Genomic DNA, 19,444 nt, shown 5'->3' with positions numbered 1-19,444 from the left:
CCGCTGGCTACCCTGGAAGAGCAAACCATGCTGACAAGAGGTTCCCCCTAGCGCTAACCTTGCCTGTTTATGGCTTCTTTTCTCTTCCTAGTATGTGTGCTGCCAAGCTTTCCCAGTGAATTTGGCCTATGATATCATAACAATGATCATGAAGTTTTTATTTTATTTGAAAGAGAGAGAGAGAGAGAGAGAGAGAGATTTTGCTTCCCAAATGGCCATAACAGCCAAGGCTGGGCCAGAACAAAGCAGGGACCAGCAAGGCTCCAACCTGCTGCCTCCCACAGCACACATTAGCAGGAAGCTGGAAAGTTGATTTTATGTTCCTCTTTCCATGAAAAAAAGTTATCCACATTGTCTATTAGGAGAAATTCAAAAGAACAGCCTTAGTGTCTTTGTAGCTTTTTGCCTATACAATGCCTGGTAGGTTATAGGTTCTCAGGAGCTGGATGTTGAATGAATGAGTTTTTCAAAGCCTAGGTGAACAGACACGCCCACACACTGACCCGTCTTCTGTTGTAAAGTCTTCATTCAGTTTGGTTCTTTCACAGTTGAGCAAAGGATGGGCCACATCCTGTTCTATGAATTGACGGGAGCACTCTAGTTTTAAAAGATGTGGATCCAGGGGCCAGCGTTGTGGCACAACAGGTTGAGCACTTGCTTGTGATGTCACGCCAGTTCAAGCCCTAGCTGCTCTACTTCCAATCCAGTACCCTAAAAATGGGCCTAGAAAGGCAACAGAGGATGGTCCAAGTACTTGGGCTCCTGCCACCCAACTGTCTGAAAGGCAGAATGACAGAGAGAGGCTAGAGAGAGAGAGATCTTCCATCTACTGGTTCACTCCCCAGATGGCTCCAACAGCCAGGTCTGGGCAGGCTGAGGCCAGGAGCCAGGAGCTCCATCCAGCTTTCCTACATGGGTGGCAGAAGCTCAAACACTTGGGCCATCAAACGCTGCCTCCCAGAATGCATTAGCAGGAAGCTGGATTGGAGGCTGAGCAACTAGGAAACAGGGCTTCCTCCACTTCGGCACGATATTGGTCCCTCTTCTTTTGATTTCCTTTTGGCCTTTTTAAAATGTAAAACCCTTTGTTGCTCGTGGGCTGTACCAAATCAGAGAATGAAAACACCATTGTCCATCTGGGATCCCCACTTCCTGCCACATCTCACTGCTCGGGAAACAAGGTGTGGAATAGATGTCTCAGATCAACGTGGGCGGCTCCTAGAATGAAGAAGACTTGAGCCTCTTCTCCCAGGGTGAAGCATGGAGTGGTTCCTGAGCCTCCCAGAGAAACTTCATGTCCCCAATGCATGGGGGCATAAGAGCAGTGGAGGCCATCTAGAGGGGCTGAGGGGGCCCGGAGCCAGCTGTGGGAAGGGCAGTCTGGTCTAAGTTTCTGAGCCATCCTGTTCAAAGGGAGTGTTGAGGAGCCTGATGGTCAGCCAGCAGATTCACAGAAAGCTGTCTTAGGAGGAGAGACTGCCTGGACCCAAGAGTTTCAGTCGGTGGCAGAACAGGGTCCCCTTGGCAGGTAGAGCATGTTGTAGAATCCCAGATAAAGCCGGTGTTTGCTTCCCCAACAAGCAGCCAGCCAATCATGATACTAGGGGTGATGGCAGAAAGTAGTGTTTCTTTTGCAATGTACAGAACAAGGAACCAGGCAGCTGTTGTTCAGTGCCCAAGGGATTAAGGGTGCTGAATCTTAGGAATTAGAGTTGGGATTGAGCCATGTGTGATCGGCTCACGTGCAGGTCTGTGGTTGGTCCACCGTACTTGTGGCCTTCCTTTCATTTGTCAACCATGGGATGGCTGGCGTGTTCTCCTGAGAGCTGTGATGGCAGAGTGAGCTCCGGTCTATCTGTGGTCCATGGGTAGATTGGTTATTGCTTGGATCAAGACCTGGCATTCCTGTGAAGCCTCTCAATATGGAGCCTGGTGCTACGATGTTACCTAGAGAGGTGCTCATTGAATTCTGAATCTTGGTGATCCAGGGTCTGGTGAGGCCAACCCAACCCATGCACCACTCCTTATGAATTAACTGTTGGCGGGGAGTTGGCCTGCAATCATCAAAGTAGAGGAAGAGGAACTTTGGGCGAAAGGCGAGAGACTGAGTCCGCTGAAGTTGACATCAAAGGCATTAGAGAGAGACAGAAGCTCGGTTTCAACCAGGAGCAGCAGCCAATGCCCAAAGACTGTGTGCACGAGGCTGTCTTCAGAGAAGCACGCTGCCCACGCTGCTCTCCAGCCTCGAGCTGGCGAGGGGACGGTAGAGGAGGCTTTGTTCAGTTGTGCTAGAGGGACCAGAAGCATCGCACGCAGTGTACACTGGGAGCCGGGACTTCAGTGCAGTGTATCTTCCTGCCAGTAGGAGCTATCTTTTCTGCAGAGGCATGTTAATCCACACACAAAAGGGAATGTTTGAAAGCCACACCTGTCTCTTCCCCCAGGACAAGGGATCTCCCCAGGCTAGCAGCATGTTGCCTGGCCACCCGAGGGGATGCACGTTCTGTCTGGGACAGAGTGTCACAGCCAGCGTGCTGCTGGGTCTGCAGTGCTGCTGCTCCCTCCCCTCGGAGGACTCATTTAAGTTCAGAACCAGAGCAGGGCCTGGAAAGGATCCAGTAGTTTACAATTGTCTGCGTGGGTTCATTTTCATAGGCAGCAAAGCGTGGGTTCCTTTATGCCTCTGTTTGTTTACTTGCCTTATTGTAGTTATTTAATTCCCCAGACCTCTTCTGCTGAGCCAGTCTACATAAACTTAAAGTTGTACAAAAAGTTCATGGAAAGGGGCTGGCGTTGTGGTGAAGTAGGTCAAGCCACTGCCTGTAATGCCGGCACCCCATGTGTGTGCTGGTTCAAGTCCTGGCTGCTCCATTTCCCAACCAGCTCCATGCTAAGGGCCTGGGAAAAGCAACAGAAAATGTCCCAAGTGTGTTGGCCCCTGCCATTCATGTAGGAGATCTTGATGAGGCTCCTGGCTCCCAGCTTTGTCCTGGCCCAGCCCTGGCCACAGTGGCCATCTGGGAAGTGAACCAATGGATGGAAGGTCTCTGTCTCTCCCTTTCTCTCTGTAACTCCAACTTTCAAATAGATAAATAACTTTTTTTAAGTTCATGGAAAATAAAAGCTAAGTTTATTTTGCTTTAAAATTTTTTGAAATCCATGCATAGTTTTTTCAAATACACATTTTTTGTGAGCTTTTTGAAGACCCCTTGTGTAGGGGACATAGAATTTTTATAACTACTATAGTTCAACATCTTGGGGTAAGAATAAAATACAACTATTCATTTCCACAAAACTGAACCTTTTTTGACATTTTTAAAAAGATTTGTTTATTTTTATTTGAAAGTCAGAGTTACACAGAGAAAGGCGAGGCAGAGAGAGAGAGAAAGAGGTCTTCCATCTGCTGGTTCACTCCCCAGTTGGCCACAACGGCCAGAGCTGCACTGATCTGAAGCCAGGAGCCAGGAGCTTCTTTCAGGTCTCCCATGTGGGCACAGGGGCCCAAGGACTTGGACCATCCTCCACTGCTTTCCCAGGCCATAGCAGAGCTGGGTAGGAAGTAGTGCAGCCGGGACTAGAACTGGCGCGCATATGGGATGCTGGCACTTCAGGCCAGGGTGTTAACCCGCTGTGCTACAGTGCCAGTCCCAACAAAACTGAACTTTTTAACTCAAAATAACTTCTCCTTTAAAACTCAGATGCTGGGCTGGTGCTGTGGCTCACTTGATTAATCCTCTGCCTTGCAGTGCTGGCATCCCGTATGGGCGCCGGGTTCTAGTCCTGGTTGCTCCTCTTCCAGTCCAGCTCTCTGCTGTGGCCCAGGAGGGCAGTGGAGGATGGCCCAGGTCCTTGGGCACCTGCACCCGCATGGGAGACCAGGAAGAAGCACCTGGCTCCTGGCTTCGGATCAGTGCAGTGCCTGCTGTGGCAGCCATTTGGGGAGTGAACCAACAGAAAAGGAAGGCCTTTCTCTCTGTCTCTGTCTCTCTCTCTCTCTCTCTCTCTGTCTCTCTCTCTAACTCTACCTGTCCAAAATAAAAATAAATAAATAAAACTCAGATCTAGGTCAGACATTTGGCACAGTGGTTAAGATGCTGTTTGGGATGCCCATACCCCATATCTAAGTGCCTGGATTTGAGTCCTGTCTCCATTCTCATTCCAGCCTCCTGTTAAGGCACACCCCAGGAGGTAGTGTAATGGCCCGAGCACCTGGGTCCCAGCCACCTCCGTGGGAGACCCAGATTGAGTTCTGGGCTACTGCCTTTGCCCCGGCCCAGCCCCGGCCATTCTAAGCATTTGGAGAATAAACCTGCCCTCCTGTGATTATTTGTTTTTCTGCTGGATGGAAGATCTTTCTCTGTCTTTGATTCTTTGCCTTTCAAATTAAAATAATACAAATAAAAAATAAAATGCAGAACCCTCTGAATACGTAGTCAACATATGGACTTTTCCCCACCTCTGGGTTGTCTTCCCACTGGAGGCCATCGCAGACCCTGTGCACAGAGGGCACAGGCGAGAGGGAGTCCCTAGTTAACCAGTCCTCACCGTCTGCTGACGTTGGCTCAGCCAAAGTCGTTCATGGCCTCATAGTCATGTGCGGGATCTGCCATGCACGTCCCGAATCCCACCACGGTCTCCAGTCACCAGACCCACTGTCTGCATCGCAAAAGTTGGCGGGGCTTGGCTGCTTCCTCTCCTCACTGTTGCCACGTGGGTCTCTGAGACTTCCTTCCTTGACCCCTTGCCCAGTCCCTGAAGGTGCAAAGCCAAACAAGGGCTTCTCCATGTTTGCAGAGCCCCAGGTTCCCCCGCCGGGTTCCCCCTGCACCTGAGTCCTCCTTGACCAGTATGGGTTTTTGTGGCCCTGCCTCCCCCAATTCAAACCAGGCCATGGGTAAGGACAGCGTTTGGGAACCTGGTGAAGACATCTGTGAATGTCCACTTAAAGCCCCTCTCACAGACGTGTCAGATCTTGAATTACATGACTTAAAGATGTCAGTTATCCCCAAATCAACTTAAAATTTCAGTATAATTCCAATCAAAATACTAGTAAATATTTTTTGGAAACTCAACACACTTATCCTAAAATGTACAGGGAAAGGTAAGTTCCGCATGTAGCTAATACCTGAAATGGTAGAATAGAGAGGATATAATTGTCAGACATTGAGACACTAAAGTTCTTTCTTACGTGGCACAGAATGTGGAATTGGCACTCCAGGCTAGTAGGGGGGTGGGTGAATTCTTTAGTAGATGGTGGTGGAAAAATAGGCAGAGAAACAAAGGATTCAGAGAGCTACGTTGGATTCCTATCTAACACATACAAAAATTCCCAATAAATTAAGAGCCCTAAATACAAAAAGAAAATTATAAAAATAGTAGGCAAACAGTGTTGAAACCCATGGTGGTTAAAAAATTCTTAAACAAGACTTCAAAAGTACAAACCATCAGGCAAATTGGTAGATCGGATTACATAAAATTAAAGGTTTCCATTTATAAGTAATACCGCAGTTGAATTGCATTTGAGAAATAAATGACAGGGAGAAAGATTTACGATGTCTAAATGTGGCAAAGCATTGCTATTGAGAATATACAAAGAACATCCAAACAATTACAGTTACAAAACAGGAAATCTATAAACACAATATTCAAAGACAGGAATCACTAACAAGGATAGGAGACAAACCACACGTTAGCAAACAGAAGAATGCAGTCCAAAGCAATGAGAGATCACTCCACACTCTGAGGCTGTAGAAAGCTGTGAGACTGAGGAGGTCAGTAGGCTGGACAATGTCAAGAGCTGGAGAGGTGTGGGGATAGGCGTTCTTCCCACTGCCGGAGAGAGCACAGGTTGCAGAATGATCTGGCACTAGCTAAGCAAATTAAGTGTGTGGATAACCTATAGCCCAACTATTCCACTCGGAGGCATAGGTCACTTGGAAATTCTCGTGCAGTTCCATGAAAGGGATAATGATGTTTATACCATTTGGAGACTATCACACGGGGTCTTAACCTGTGATATAATAAGAAAGATATACAAGGGGGCTTCAAAAAGACTGTGGGAAAATGGAATAAAAAATAATGTGAATTTTCGGTGAACTCTTAAGCCCTTTCTTATTTGGTTCCTGTCACTGGTTCCTAACACACAGTGCCTGAAATTCGGAATCTCCAAAGTGATGGTGTCTCTTTCTGTGCTACTGAGATGACTGATGGCTGGGGGACCCCTAGAAAGCTTCAGGATAAGGACTGACCACAGAAAAGGTCAGAATTTTCAGCCTCAACCCTAACCCTCAGGTCGACTCTTTCTAATGGTCATTGATTTAATCAGAGGTCCATACATAATTCAAGTTTGGAAGCCTCCATAGAAAATCCAAGTTGCAGAGCTCAGCTGAGCTTCCAGATGGCAAAACACAGAGAGGTGCTTGGAGGGTGGCACACCCTTGCCTCTTCCCCATGCCTTGCCCTAGGCATCTCTTCCATCTGGCTGTTTGTCCATATCCTTTGTCATATCCCGTGCAGTAAATAGGTAGATGTAAGTGAAGCGTGGCCCTGAGCTCTGGGGGCTGTTCTCTACTAGCAAATTAGTACCCGAGGAAGAGACTGTGGGCTTCCCAATTGATCACGCATTGGTAGGAAGTGCAGGGCTCAATCTGAGGCTTGCAGTTGGCCTCTGAAGTAGAGGGACTGCCCCCTTAACCTGTGGCATCTGATGCTACTGTCAGGTAGACACTCAGCTGGTGCCTGCTGATGAGCTGGTCTGTCTGTGGGGAGACCGTCCCTCCACATCTGGCCCAAGAAGCCCACTGTGTTGTGAGGGTGTAACTAAATGGGAGGGACAGAGTTTGTTGTTCTCCTGTCGGACCTGTTTAGGAGAAAGAGTAGCAATGACGAGCACAGAATTGGGCACAGGGCTTCGGAAGAGGCTTGAGCAGTCTCCAAGCTTCAGCTTTCTTATCCCTGAGGGGACTTTATCTCCACGTGTGGGGAGGTTCGCTGGAATGCTGTATGCAAAATGGGGTATTAAAAACTTCTCTTGGGCTCTTTGGGAGTAGGTGATGCATGATATTATCTCAATATCCCTTAATATCCCTTTGAATAGTAAGATATCTGCCTAAGTTTTTTTTTTTTCCTTTTTTAGATTTATTTATTTGAAGGCAGAGTTACAGAGAGGCAGAGGCAGAGAGAGAGGGAGAGAAGCAGATGTCTTCCATCCGCTGGCTCATTCCCCAGATGGTCGCCAACGGCCAGAGCTGTGCTGATCCGGAGCCAGGAGTTTCTTCTGGGTCTCCCACGTGGGTGCAGGGGCCCAAGGACTTGCACCATCTTCTACTGCTTTCCCAGGTCATAGCAGAGAGCTGGACTGGAACTGGAGCAGCTGGGACTCGAACCGGCACCCACATTGGATGCTGGCACTGCAGGTGGCAGCTCTACCTGCTACGCCACAGTGCCAGCCCCTACCTAAGCTTTGAACACATGGAATCCTCCAACCACAGGGATAAGCTAGCTCAAATGATCACATGGTGGGACCATGCCGGTGCACACACACACAGAGAACCAGGCAGGCAGTCCTCTGGCCTCTGGCACAGCAGGCACGTGAGAGAGAATATTTTGCAATACTCGCCGGGTTGTTTGTTTTTGCGCCTGTCTGCTCTAGAGAGCAGGTGAAATTAAGAGGCTCCATGAGGTTTGCTGGGGTGCGCTGGGACTTGCCCCACAGTGGGCCAAGGGTCAGGATGTGCCCCAGGCTGCGTGCTGAGTTCACCTGCCCCAGCTGGTTTTCTGGAAGGGGATCTCCAGACTGTTGCTAGCGCCAAGCCAGGAGAGCTGGAAACATGGGCTGCCTGTGAAGGAAGGCGCCGGAGGACAGGGAGAAGCTGGAGGGGCAGTGTCCCCTCTAGGGGGAGCTGCTGCAGGGGCGTCGTCTGAGCACGCCATCCCAAATGTGCCGCTTTGGGGTAAGACACGCAAGAAGCACCAGAGGCCAAAACGACCCTCTGCTCCCTTCCTCTCACCATCTGCCCAAATGCAAGCTCGGTCTTCCAGGCCCCAGCTTTATCAGTCCAGAGACCGCGAGAGACTAATCTGTACAGCAAACCTCACCCAAGCAGCCCTTCCTTCAGTTGCCTCCATGTGTCTGCTGCCCTTGGAGGCCGGAAGCCCTATTCCTGTGCCTGTCTCCTTGCAGTGTCCTGTCACTTCTCTCCGGACGTGTTGTTCTCCGTGGCATGCTTGTCCGCCCGAGTTCTAACCCGCTCTTTGCGCTGCTCATCACTGATCCTCGCATGTGTGCTGCACGTGTTAACGCACTGTTGGCTTTTCTCTCTGCTTCTAGGCGGCCTCTGTCAGTCTGATTCTCAGGGCTCCAGCTGGAGAGCCTAGGAGGTGGAGGAGTTGTTCCTCCTCCTACATTGCGCACGCGTGAATTAAGAGCACAAGGCAGGCAGAACAGGGATGGGAGTGACTCCAGCTGCAGGGCAGGGACAGCTGAGTTGACACTAATGACCCAGCAGGGACCAGGCTACATTTCTATGGCTGTGGTTGGTGTGTACCTGGCTTATTTTATGCTCTGAATAGGTCCGTTTTTATCAGTCCTCATCATATGACAAAATTATCTTCAGAAATAATCATCAAACGGAATGGATAATAATATGGTCCAGAAAAGAAACAGAATCTCTAACTTTTTTAAATTGAACTTCATATATAGTCATGTCAGTAAAAAATAAAAATTAAATGAAATACATATTACAATAAAAATAAAAAGGAAAAAAGAAAATGATTATATATTTTTTTTTAATTTTCTTTTTATTTGAAAGAGAGAGAAACAGAGGTAGACAGACAGATCTTCCATCTACTGATTCACTCCCCACATGCCTGCAACAGCCAGGGCTGAAGCTGGAATCCAGAACTCAATCCAGGTCTCTCACATGGATGGGAGAGATCCAGGTCCCCCAGCCATCATCTGCTTCCCGCAGTGTGTGTTAGCAGGGAGCTGGAATTGGAAAGGGCTGTGGGACTTGAACTCAGGCATTCCAGTATGGGCTGCAGGTGTCCTAAGAGGTATTAGAACCACTGCACCAAACACCTGCCCCAGGATTATATTTTTTATAACAATAATGTGGTATTTGAAAAAATGAGAAAACTTGTACCCTGCATATTTATTTGTTATAGTGTGGAATGATAACAATACAATTTATAGCAAAAAATAATAATGAGTCAATTTCAATTTTAAATATATTATTTTGGGCTACCACTGTGGTACAGCAGGTTAAGCCGTTTGCTGTGCTGATATCCCACATGGCATTGGTTCAAGTTCTGGCTGCTCCATGTCCGATTCAACTCCCTGCTAATGGGCCTGGGAAAGCAGTGGAAGATGGCACAAGTCTTTGGACCCCTGCACCCACGTGGGAGACCCAGAGGAGGCGCCTGGCTCCTGGCTTTGGCCTGGCCCAGCCCTGGCTATTGTGGCCATTTAGGGAGTGAACCAGAAAATGGAAAGTCTCTCTTTCACTGTCTCTCCTCTCTCTGGAACTCTGATTTTCAAATAAATCATTCAATCTTTAAATATATATGTTATTTTAAAAATAGTAAAATATTCCATGTGTAAACTAAAATTTGTAGTTACCAATCAAAAATAGAGTGGAATAAGGAGTAATTGCTTAATGGGTACAGAGCCTTCTTTGGGGATGATGGAAATATTTTGGAACTAGAAATACATTCATGTATTACACCATGAATGTACTGAATGCAGCTGAATGTGCACCTTATAATGGTTTAGTTTATATTTTGTAAATTTCCCTTCGAATCTAAGAGAAGTTTAAAAAATGTTAAACCTCGCCTTTTGTACTGTTTGATTGCTACATTTTTGTAATAAAAACTCCAAGTGGTAACCCGGAATGAAAGTATTGAAGTAACTGACATTCTATTGCTTTGTCCTTGCAGTCCTTGTGTTCTTGTTTGTTTCAGTTTTGTTGTTTGCACACAGGTATGTGTGGGATCCAGGGCCTGGACAAACAGCTGCCCCACAGTGGAAACCCCGCAAGGTTCTGACCTTTCCGGATGTGTCCTGGCGCAGCTGAGACCGTGCAGGTGAGTGTGTGTCAGGAGCCAGTACACCTGGGAGCTCTCCAAACCTGGCTTTCGAGTAGAGGACAATGGGTGTCAATGGAGAAGTAATACAATTTGCAGAATTTGAAGCGTACACTTGTATAATCAAAACTCAAAAACAACCACAGGAATTGTTTAGAAATTAGACCCCTCCAAAATTTTTATTTTGAGGGAGGAATATTTGCCAAGTGACATCATGTAGAATTGCCCTTTCGTGGTGATGATAAAAAGCAAATCACATTTGACTTGGTTTTATGATTGCTCTTAAACCCTCAGTGGACTATGTACTCTCTCATTGCCTGCACCTGTGGCAAACGATGCCCCAGACTCCCCATCCATCGCTACCTCTCAGCCTTGCAACATCACAAACTACAGGGCATGTGCCTGAAGCAGGGGGCACCACAGGGGGCGTCAGGTCCCACTTCAAGGGCAGACACTGCACTGGCCTTCCAGCCTGTCCTGACCTGGGCCTTGGGAAGGTGTGCTTGGAGAAGCCATGTTGGGAAGAATAGCCTATAACAATAGTCCCCCCCCCCCCCCATCCATGATTTCACTTTCCTGGGTTTTAGTTACCTGAGGACAACATGATGTGAAAATATTAAATGAAAAATTCCAGAAGTAACCAATTTATAAGTTTTAAGTTGCATGTGCTTCTGAGTACGTGATGAAATCTCTCTGTTCCACTTCATCCCACCTGGGATATAAATCATTGCTTTGTCCGGGATATCCATGTTCTGTATGCTTCTTCCTATTGTCACTTGGTAGCCATCTCCATTAGCAGATCAACTATCATGGTATGGAAATGTTTGCATTCAAGTGACTCCTCTTTTTCTTAATAATGCCCCCAAAGCACAAGAGTGGCAAGCTGGTCACTCAGAGATGCCAGAGAGATGTCATTAAGTGTGTTTTTAAGATAAACGGTCAAAGTTTTGAACTTAAGGAAAGAAAAAAAATTGTGTTCTGAACTCCAAAATATCTTTGTTTAAGGCATTTTGTGTGTGTTAATCATTTCCTTGAAATCATGTGAAATAGATTTGCACAGACACCTTGTGAGTGGTTGGTATTGAGAGTGTTCAAGAAACTGTTTTTAAAGATTCATTTTTTCTCATTTCCTGATGGGAGACCAAACATTGTATTGTCGTTGTTGGTGGTGGTAATAGCATAATGACGGGGGGGGGGGGGTAACAGGGAGGTAAGAAAAATGTCATGAATGTTCCCCCACCCCGTCCTGCCATATGTAACACACTGTTACTTAAATTTTATAGTTAGATCATATTCAATCTACTTATTAAACTGTGTTCTATTTATCAAAAAAAAAATTGTGTTCTGAGATTGGTGAGATCTACAATAAGAAATCTGTGGAATTGTGAAAAAGGAAAAAAGAAATTTGTGCTGGTTTTGTTTTGCACTTTAAAGTGTGAAAGTTACCATAACAGGGTGTGTTATGGTTAAGATGATAACAGTAGTGTATCTGTGTATGTGTGCATGGGGAAAATCCTTATATCTAGGGTTTGGTACCACCTGTAATTTCTGGTGTCCCCTGGGGATCTTGAAACACATCCTCTGTGGCTGAGAGGGGACCACTGTAGCACCTACCTCCAGGTTTACCCTCTCCACAGGGCTCCCTGAGAAAACTGAGTACCACATAGCATAAAGAGTTGGGGAGAAGGTAGGTGGACTTTAGAACTCATTCTCACCCTTTTCAGAAAGAGTTAAGTAGATCCCATCTTGAGGAAGGCTGCCTACCTTAGACCCAGAGGCATCCATACCTGGGCTCACAGGCTTTGTGAGAGATCAGATCTAAGAATGCCAAGGAGTATTCTCCCCAGCCATATTGGATAGGGCTTGGGACAGGGGCCTAGTGATGGTGAGGAATGGGGTTTCTGGCCAGCGAATCCCGCCTTGTTGACAGGCCATCCTGGTGTGTCGAGTCCAGGCTGTGTGTGCACGTGTGTGTGTGTAAGTTACGTGTTGGGTGGTGGTCACTCCTGCTCCCTGCACTCATCTCAGGCCTAGAGTGCAGGGTCAAAGACAGCTCAGAAAGTTCCATCTGTCACCTGTGTGAGGGACCTCGATCCAATTCCTTGCTGCTAGCCCCTTGCAGGCATTTGAGATGCAAAAGAGTGGATGAGTGTTCTCTCCCCCAGCCCATGTCTTTCTCTCTCTGTCCCAAGTGGATGAATGAATGAATGGATGGATGGGTAAAAAATTTAGAAGGAAGAAAATGGTTGAGGCAGGTGTTTGAGCCAGGGATTATGATGCCTAGATGTAGCATATTGCAGTGCCAGGGCTTACCATCCAGCTTCAACTCCTGACTCCAGCTTCTTGCTAATTCAGACCCTGGGAAACAGTGGTGATGGCCCAGGTTGTTGGGTTCCTGCCAGCCATGTGGAGCGAGTTCTCCACTCCCTGCCTTGGCCCAGTCCAGGCTCAGGAATTTTGGCATTTGGGGAGTGAACCAGAGGATGGCGGTCTTTGTGTTCTCATTCTCTCTCTCTCCCTGCCTCCCCCCTTCCCTCTCAAGCAATAAGATAAAAAAAAATTGCAGCCATTGCCTATTGGAGCAGGTGAGGCGGCTTCTCAGGAGCTCAACCTGTAACAGAGGAGCTGGGCTCCTCTGCACTGGGCTAACCACACCCTAGAGAAGTAAAGTTGTCCCTTGGCACCTGTGTGGACTTGATTCTAGGACTCACTTTGGATACCCAAATCTGTGGATGCTCAAATCCCTTCTAAGAAATGGGATAGTATTTGCGTATTACCTACACACATCCTCCTGTATATCTAAGTCATCTCTAGATTACTAACAGCACCTGCTAGAACGTAAATGTTATGTAAATAGTTGTTGTATTGTTCAGAGAGTAGCTATAAGAATAAGAAAATCCTATACATGTTCAGTACTGACACGTTCTTCTTCTGTGATTCAGCCCAGAGCTCAGTCCTGCTGGGTGATGGAAACATAAACCTAGACTGAGCAAGGGGTGGCTCCTGCTGTGCCATCCAGAGGAGAGGCACTGGGCTTCCACCTGGGCTGAGCACCTCTCTGGCTTGTTCAGAATGCAAAGGGGAAGAGTTGTGATAAAAAAGTGAGAGTGGGGAGAGGGATGAAGCCTTTTCCCTGACCTGTTTGACAGACATGGCCTTATGCTGGGGAGTAGAAAATGATTTTTGTAGCCCATAGAAAACTCAAACTCACAGAAAGGGGGAAACACACACACACACACACACACACAGCTTGGCATTGCTTTAGCAAAATTCAAGTGGACTCTACATTCCACTGGAATAATCTAGAATGGACATGCTAGTTTCTTCTCCATAGTGTGTTGCATTCTCCAGCAGGCCAGCCTCCCTGGGCTACGACTCCCGCAGAGGCACGCTGCCCGTGTTGCAGTAGCACTGTGTCACGGCGCTGGCCATGGTGAGGTCGCAGTACTTGCGGTACATGTTGTGCGTGCCGCTGAAAAGAGCAATATACTTAAAACAGGATTTCAGCTTTTTTTTTTTTTTTTTTTTTTGGCCCGCGGTCAGGCCAGGAGGCCTGGCTGCGCTGGGCTTGGTCTGCCTCTCGCCCGCCCCAGGGCACGCAAGAGCCAGCCCGGGGCTCCAAATGGGCCCCAAGTCCTACCTAGAGGCTGAGGCCGGCCTCTGGAGGCCTCAGGCACACCAGGATTTCAGCTTTTTAAAAAAGACTTTTTTTTTGAAAGGCAGAGTGACAGAAAGGGAGAGAGAAGAAGGAGGAGGAAGAGGAGGGGGAGAGGGAGGAGAGATCTTCCATTGGTTGGTTCACTCCCCAAATGGCCACAACAGTTGGGGCTGGGCCAGACTAAAACCAGGAGACTGGAACTCCATCTGAGTCTCTCATGTGGGTGGCAGGGGCCCAAGCACTTGGGCTATTTTCTGCTGCCTTCCCAGGCACATTAGCAGGGAGCTGGGTCGGAAGTGGAGCAACTGGGACTCGAACTGGTGCTCCTCTATGATGCCAGCATTGCAGGCAGTGGTTTAACCTGCTGTGCCACTTTGGAATTTCAGCCTTTTAAAACATAATTGCTGGCTTGGTTCAGACTGGCCTTCCTTAGACTGTCTACTCGCCAGTCCACTGCTGGGGATCCCATGGGACTGCAGTGTCCTTTGGGTGAGAAGAGCTCTTTTCGCTCAGCAAGCTCCCCATACGCTGTTTCTTCACCCTTGCCTCCCGCACCTGTGAACACCCTCCCGTATTCTAGCCCAGCCTGTAATCTCCCTGGGCCCCTGGATACCAGGCCCTGTGCCTCTCTCTGGTTTTGCCTTCTTACCAGCTTGTGTCCTTTTCATCCTAAAGAATACAAACAAAAGCAGCAGAATGTACTTCTATTCTTGCATCCTATTTTGAATTTAAGAAGCGACTCCCTTCTCCCTCTGTCAGATACATCAAGATTCACATTTAGACCCAGCCCTTCTGTGTCACCAAGTGTCACGGCGGCCTCCCCCTCTCCCTGCCAGACGGGACCTCGGTGCTGTTCAGGGGCTGCAGTGCTCCGTCCTCAGAGGACAGGAACCCCAGTCGAGGCGACTTCCTGTTGGCTACGTCAATCAGTCCTTGTGGTCCCATCCTCTTGAGTATGACTGCTCAGGGTGAGCAGTCAGTGGTAGGGCACAGGGTCTGCCCAGAGACCTCTGGGAGATGTCCCCATCCTTCCCTCTCTTTCCCTGATGGACCTCATCATATTCCGATGCATGCTCCCCTTGCGACCTGGGTGGCTCTCTTGCAACCAGGGGAAATTAGACCTGAGAATGGCTGAACAGAGAGCTGGAAGAGGCCTGTGTTGAGATCCTGATGCCTGCCCTACCTCTGCACTTACCAAGAGGTAAAATCATGCATTTCTTGTTCTGTTTGAGCCAGTTTGAGTTTTCTGAAAATGGCAGCTAGAAGCTCCCCAAGTGACGCGGCCATTCCTAACGCAAGGTGCGCAGACTGTCCGGAGAGCTGAGGGTGGAATTCAGAGAACCATGAGAGCCACATACTTAACTGCAATTTAGATTTTATTTCCTAAAGTTACGATGTAGGCAAGTGGCTTTAGCACATTAGCAGAACTTGTGACTTATTGAAAGCCGTGGCTAGAAACCATGGAGATTTTCCTAACACGTTTTGGTTGTTACAGGAATCTTGAACAGTGTTTGCTCTCCCATGAATGATTCTTCACATTTTATCATTTGTGTAAAGTAGATCGCTTCCTCTTGTGAGCTCTTTTTCTTTACAATCTATTTATTTGTTTTATAGACAGGGAGCGACACAGGGAGCAACAGAAAGAGAGGGGGGAAGGGAGAGATCGATCAATTGATTGATAAATCTCTCTTCAATCTGCTGATTCCCTCCCCAAATGCCCGCCAACAGCCAGGTCTGGGCCAGGCCAAAGCCAGGAGCCAGGAACTCCATCTGGGTTTCCCACATGGGTGGAAGGGACCCAAGCTGGTGGACTGTTTGCTGCTGCCTCCCGGTATGCACTAGAAGAAAGCCGGGGAACCAGCATTCTTTGTGTGGCAGCTTAACCCGCTGCACCACAGTGCCGGCCCCACTGTGAGCGCTGGTCACCCAACACGTGATCCACACTCTGCCTCTGAGTGTGACCCTGAGAGGAGTGGTGTGCAAGGGCACGGCTGTCTTTTGTGACAGCAATGAGCAAAGTCTTCAAACTTTCTAGTTTGCCATAAGCTGAGTGGCAGGCCTAATTCCCCAGAGCAACATGAGTCAGGGCTGAACAATGCTTTGGGGTGTAGGATTATGAATGTGGAAGCAGGAGGGTAAGATGTGAAGAGACGATGAGAACTCTCACTTTAGGGAGGCAAGGATGAAGAAGCCTTCCTTGTGGCTGAAATCAATATTTCAGACCCCAGCGCCCATATGGGAGTCCTAGCTGTTCCACTTCTGGTCCAGCTCCCTGCTAATGCATCCTGGGAGGCAACAGAAGATGGCTCAAGCACTTGGACTCCTGCCATCCTTACAGGAGATGGATCGTGTTCCAGGCCCCAGGCTTTGACCTCGCCCAGCCTGGGCTTCTGCGGGCATTTAGGAAGTGAACCAGTGGATGGACGATCTTTCTTTGCCTCTGTCCCTCTTGCATTTTGCCTTTCAAATATATGAGAATACATTTAAAAAAAAATACAACAATGACAAAAACAAAGTGTGAGGGGAACCACAGAATCCACATTCCTGATAGCATCTTGTTTTTAAGCGCGTTTCTCCAGGCCACACCACTCTAGGGGATCCTGGGATTTGTGTTTCTTGTCCAAATTAGTGGAGCCACGTGCATCAAGACAGGCCGTTCCTTCTCCAGACACTGGTGGACCTGCAACATCCAGACAGTGCTTGTACCAGGGGCTCCAGGGCTGGACTTGAGCTGCTGCCAGGAGACTGCCGTGGGTGGAGGCATCAAGGGGCAGACAAATGGCTGAGTCAGGGCACGTTTCTCCAGACTCGATGCACAAGCTCAAGGGCCCTCTGCCTGGTGGCTCCCCATCCTGGGCCAGGAAAGGGGACCAGGCATGGTTATTGCACATCACGTAAGCTCAGGGCAAGTGTTCCAAGACAGCAGAACGGACGGGCTGCTTTGCAGATCAGTGCCACCAAAGAACACAAACAGTGAGCGTGACTCCAGCTGTTTCTTCTTTGATTTTGCTTCCCAGTGTTCTGGAGCTTTAGACAAAATTGCCAAGGAGCTGTAACCACTCTTTGTTACCTGCAAATCTCCCCTTCTGGAACCTCACAGGAGTCTTCCTTTAGTCCCCTGGGAGGTCTCAAATTGCTCCTAACAGAACTGTTTCAGTTGCTTTGTTCATGCTAAAGTGTAAATGGCTCACAATACTTTAACGTGTTACTTCTACGAAGATACCTATAGTGATATTTTGCCAGGCTTAACAACTTCAAATTTCTTGCACCTGCCAGATGTGGACAATATTTGAGTGTGTGTTTGTGTGTGTGTGTATCTCCTCTCTAAGTCATTTATTGATTTCATGAATATTTATTGAGGCCCGTTATAGTAAAATCTCAGGGAAATAAGGGACATGTATAAAAATACACAGGAAAGAATTCACACAGATGGGGAAAAGGTGATGGAGAACACTGAATGTCTTGCCTAAGATTACCAAGTTTACTTCTGACAGTTCACAAATCGCTGAAGCGTTTATTGGTTCAAGGTGTGCCCTTCACTATACAAAGAGCCATGAGAAATATCGAAGAAATGGAACTTAGTCTGGGACCTGAATTTACAATCTGGTTTGGGCAGCAGGAAGAATAGTAGTCACCAACTAAACACTGAGCTGGGCAGTATTAACAATAGGGACTTCAGGAGAGGGAAAATGGGCCTCAGTGTGGGCATCCCCACTTCCTCTGCTCATCTACCAACGTTGGCTTGTTTTTTGTTTCTGGAGGAGAGTGCAGATTGTTTAAACATACCCAAAAAGTACAGAGACTAATGCTACACATTGCCTGGACTTAACAAATATTTGCAGTTTTTCCACTGGTTTCACAGGTAGCTTTTGTAAAATGAGAGTGATATCCTAGATAAATTGTAGTTCTTTGTGTCCTACTCTGCATCTCTGCCCCAAAGGCTTCTGTGCTCAGCATTGAACTTGTGAGATTCATCCATGTTGTGTGAGGCTGAATCATGTTTGCTTCTGGTATTGAGTCATGTTCCATGGTGGGTCTACACCAGTCTTGTTTATTCTACTGCTGATGGCTGTGGAAGATGGTTTCTGTTTTTAAACTGTTACAAATCATCCTGCTAACACAAGCTTGAATATGTCTTTTGGTGACCAAATGGATTCTTAGGTATATACCACAGAGTGAAATTGTGTGCCATAATGTATGTGTGTGTTCAGCTTTAGTAGATATTGCCACGCACTTTCCTGAAGTAGTTGTATTGTTTGCTCCACACCTTTGCTCATACTCAACATTATGCACCTTTTTAAACTTTAGTCTTTGGGTGTATTTATGGAGATATCTCATTATGGTTTTAATTTTCTCTTCTTGATGACTAAAATAATTGAACCCAAATCATATAATTAATAGTCATTTAACTTTTCCTTTGTGAAGTGCCTATTCAGGTTTTTTGCCCATTTTTCTATTGTGTCAGCATTAACCTACTGATTGGTAGGTCTTTTTGTAGCTTGGATGCAAGATCATTTTTAAACATGTGTGTCACAAGTTATTTCTTCCCCTCTATGTTTTTTCCTTTTAATGGTGTCTCAATGAATACTGTAAGGAAAAAAAGTGCTGATTGTTGCCTCCTCACACAGGGCACCAAATATAAGGAAAAGCTGCACAGAACAGAGAGGAGACAAAATGAACTTGGAGCCAGATTGAATTTATTCAGAGAAAATAAACTCGTAGAGGTCAACCAACTGCCAACATGTACCTAGACCAAACAGGTAGCAGAAGGGCCCACACCCCAGAGGCTTAGGTGGGCTGGGCTGGGGGTGAAGTAGGGGGCAGATTCTGTAGGTGAATTCCTCCATATAGGTCTTTCAAGTTTGACCTGCTGACTCCCAAACCTGGGAAAGAATGCCAGAGGAGGGTTGGTGAAGACAATAGGACATGACACCAAATTGATATTCAGGGGCAAGGGATAAGTTCCGATTTTATCTCTCTTTTGGGCAATGGGCTAGAATGGCTGAGACTTATGTCTTTCTTTCATCAAATACAAATTCCTAATTTTACGTTGTTGTTCAATTTGGCAATCTTTTCTTTGATAATGCTTTACAATTCATGATTAACAAATTGTTGCTATATCCCCAAAGATGTAAAATTATTCTCTTATATTATCATCTAGAATCTGTTTTATCTCTCAAATTCAGGACTACAGTTTACTGGAATTGATTTTTGTATGTGGAATAAAATAGAGGTAAAGTAGTGCTTTTTCCCATATGGATATCTTATTGACCTAATATCATTGATTGAAATAACCACTCTTATCTTCCCAAAGTAACATTTTATTTAAGGAATACAAACTTCACATATTTCATAAATACAACATTAGGAACATAATGATTCTTCCCACTGTACCTGCCTTCCCACCCACACTCCCACCCCTCTTCTTTCTTCCTCTCCTATATTTTACTAAGATCTATTTTCAATTAACTTTATTTTTTAAAAGATTTTTAAGATATATTTATTTATTTGAAAGTCAGAGTTACACAGAGAGAGAAGGAGAGGCAGAGAGAGAGAGAGAAAGAGAAAGAGAGAGGTCTTCCATCTGCTGGTTCACTCCCCAATTGGCCACAATGGCCGGAGCTGCACCGATCTGAAGCCAGGAACCAGGAGCTTCTTCCAGATCTCCCATATGGATGCAGGGGCTCAAGGACTTGAGCCATC

The sequence above is a fragment of the Lepus europaeus genome, chromosome 3 (genome assembly GCF_033115175.1).
Source record: "Lepus europaeus isolate LE1 chromosome 3, mLepTim1.pri, whole genome shotgun sequence".
Taxonomy (NCBI): domain Eukaryota; kingdom Metazoa; phylum Chordata; class Mammalia; order Lagomorpha; family Leporidae; genus Lepus; species Lepus europaeus.
The sequence above is the reverse complement of the archived record's forward strand: the minus strand, read 5'-3'. Positions refer to the sequence as shown.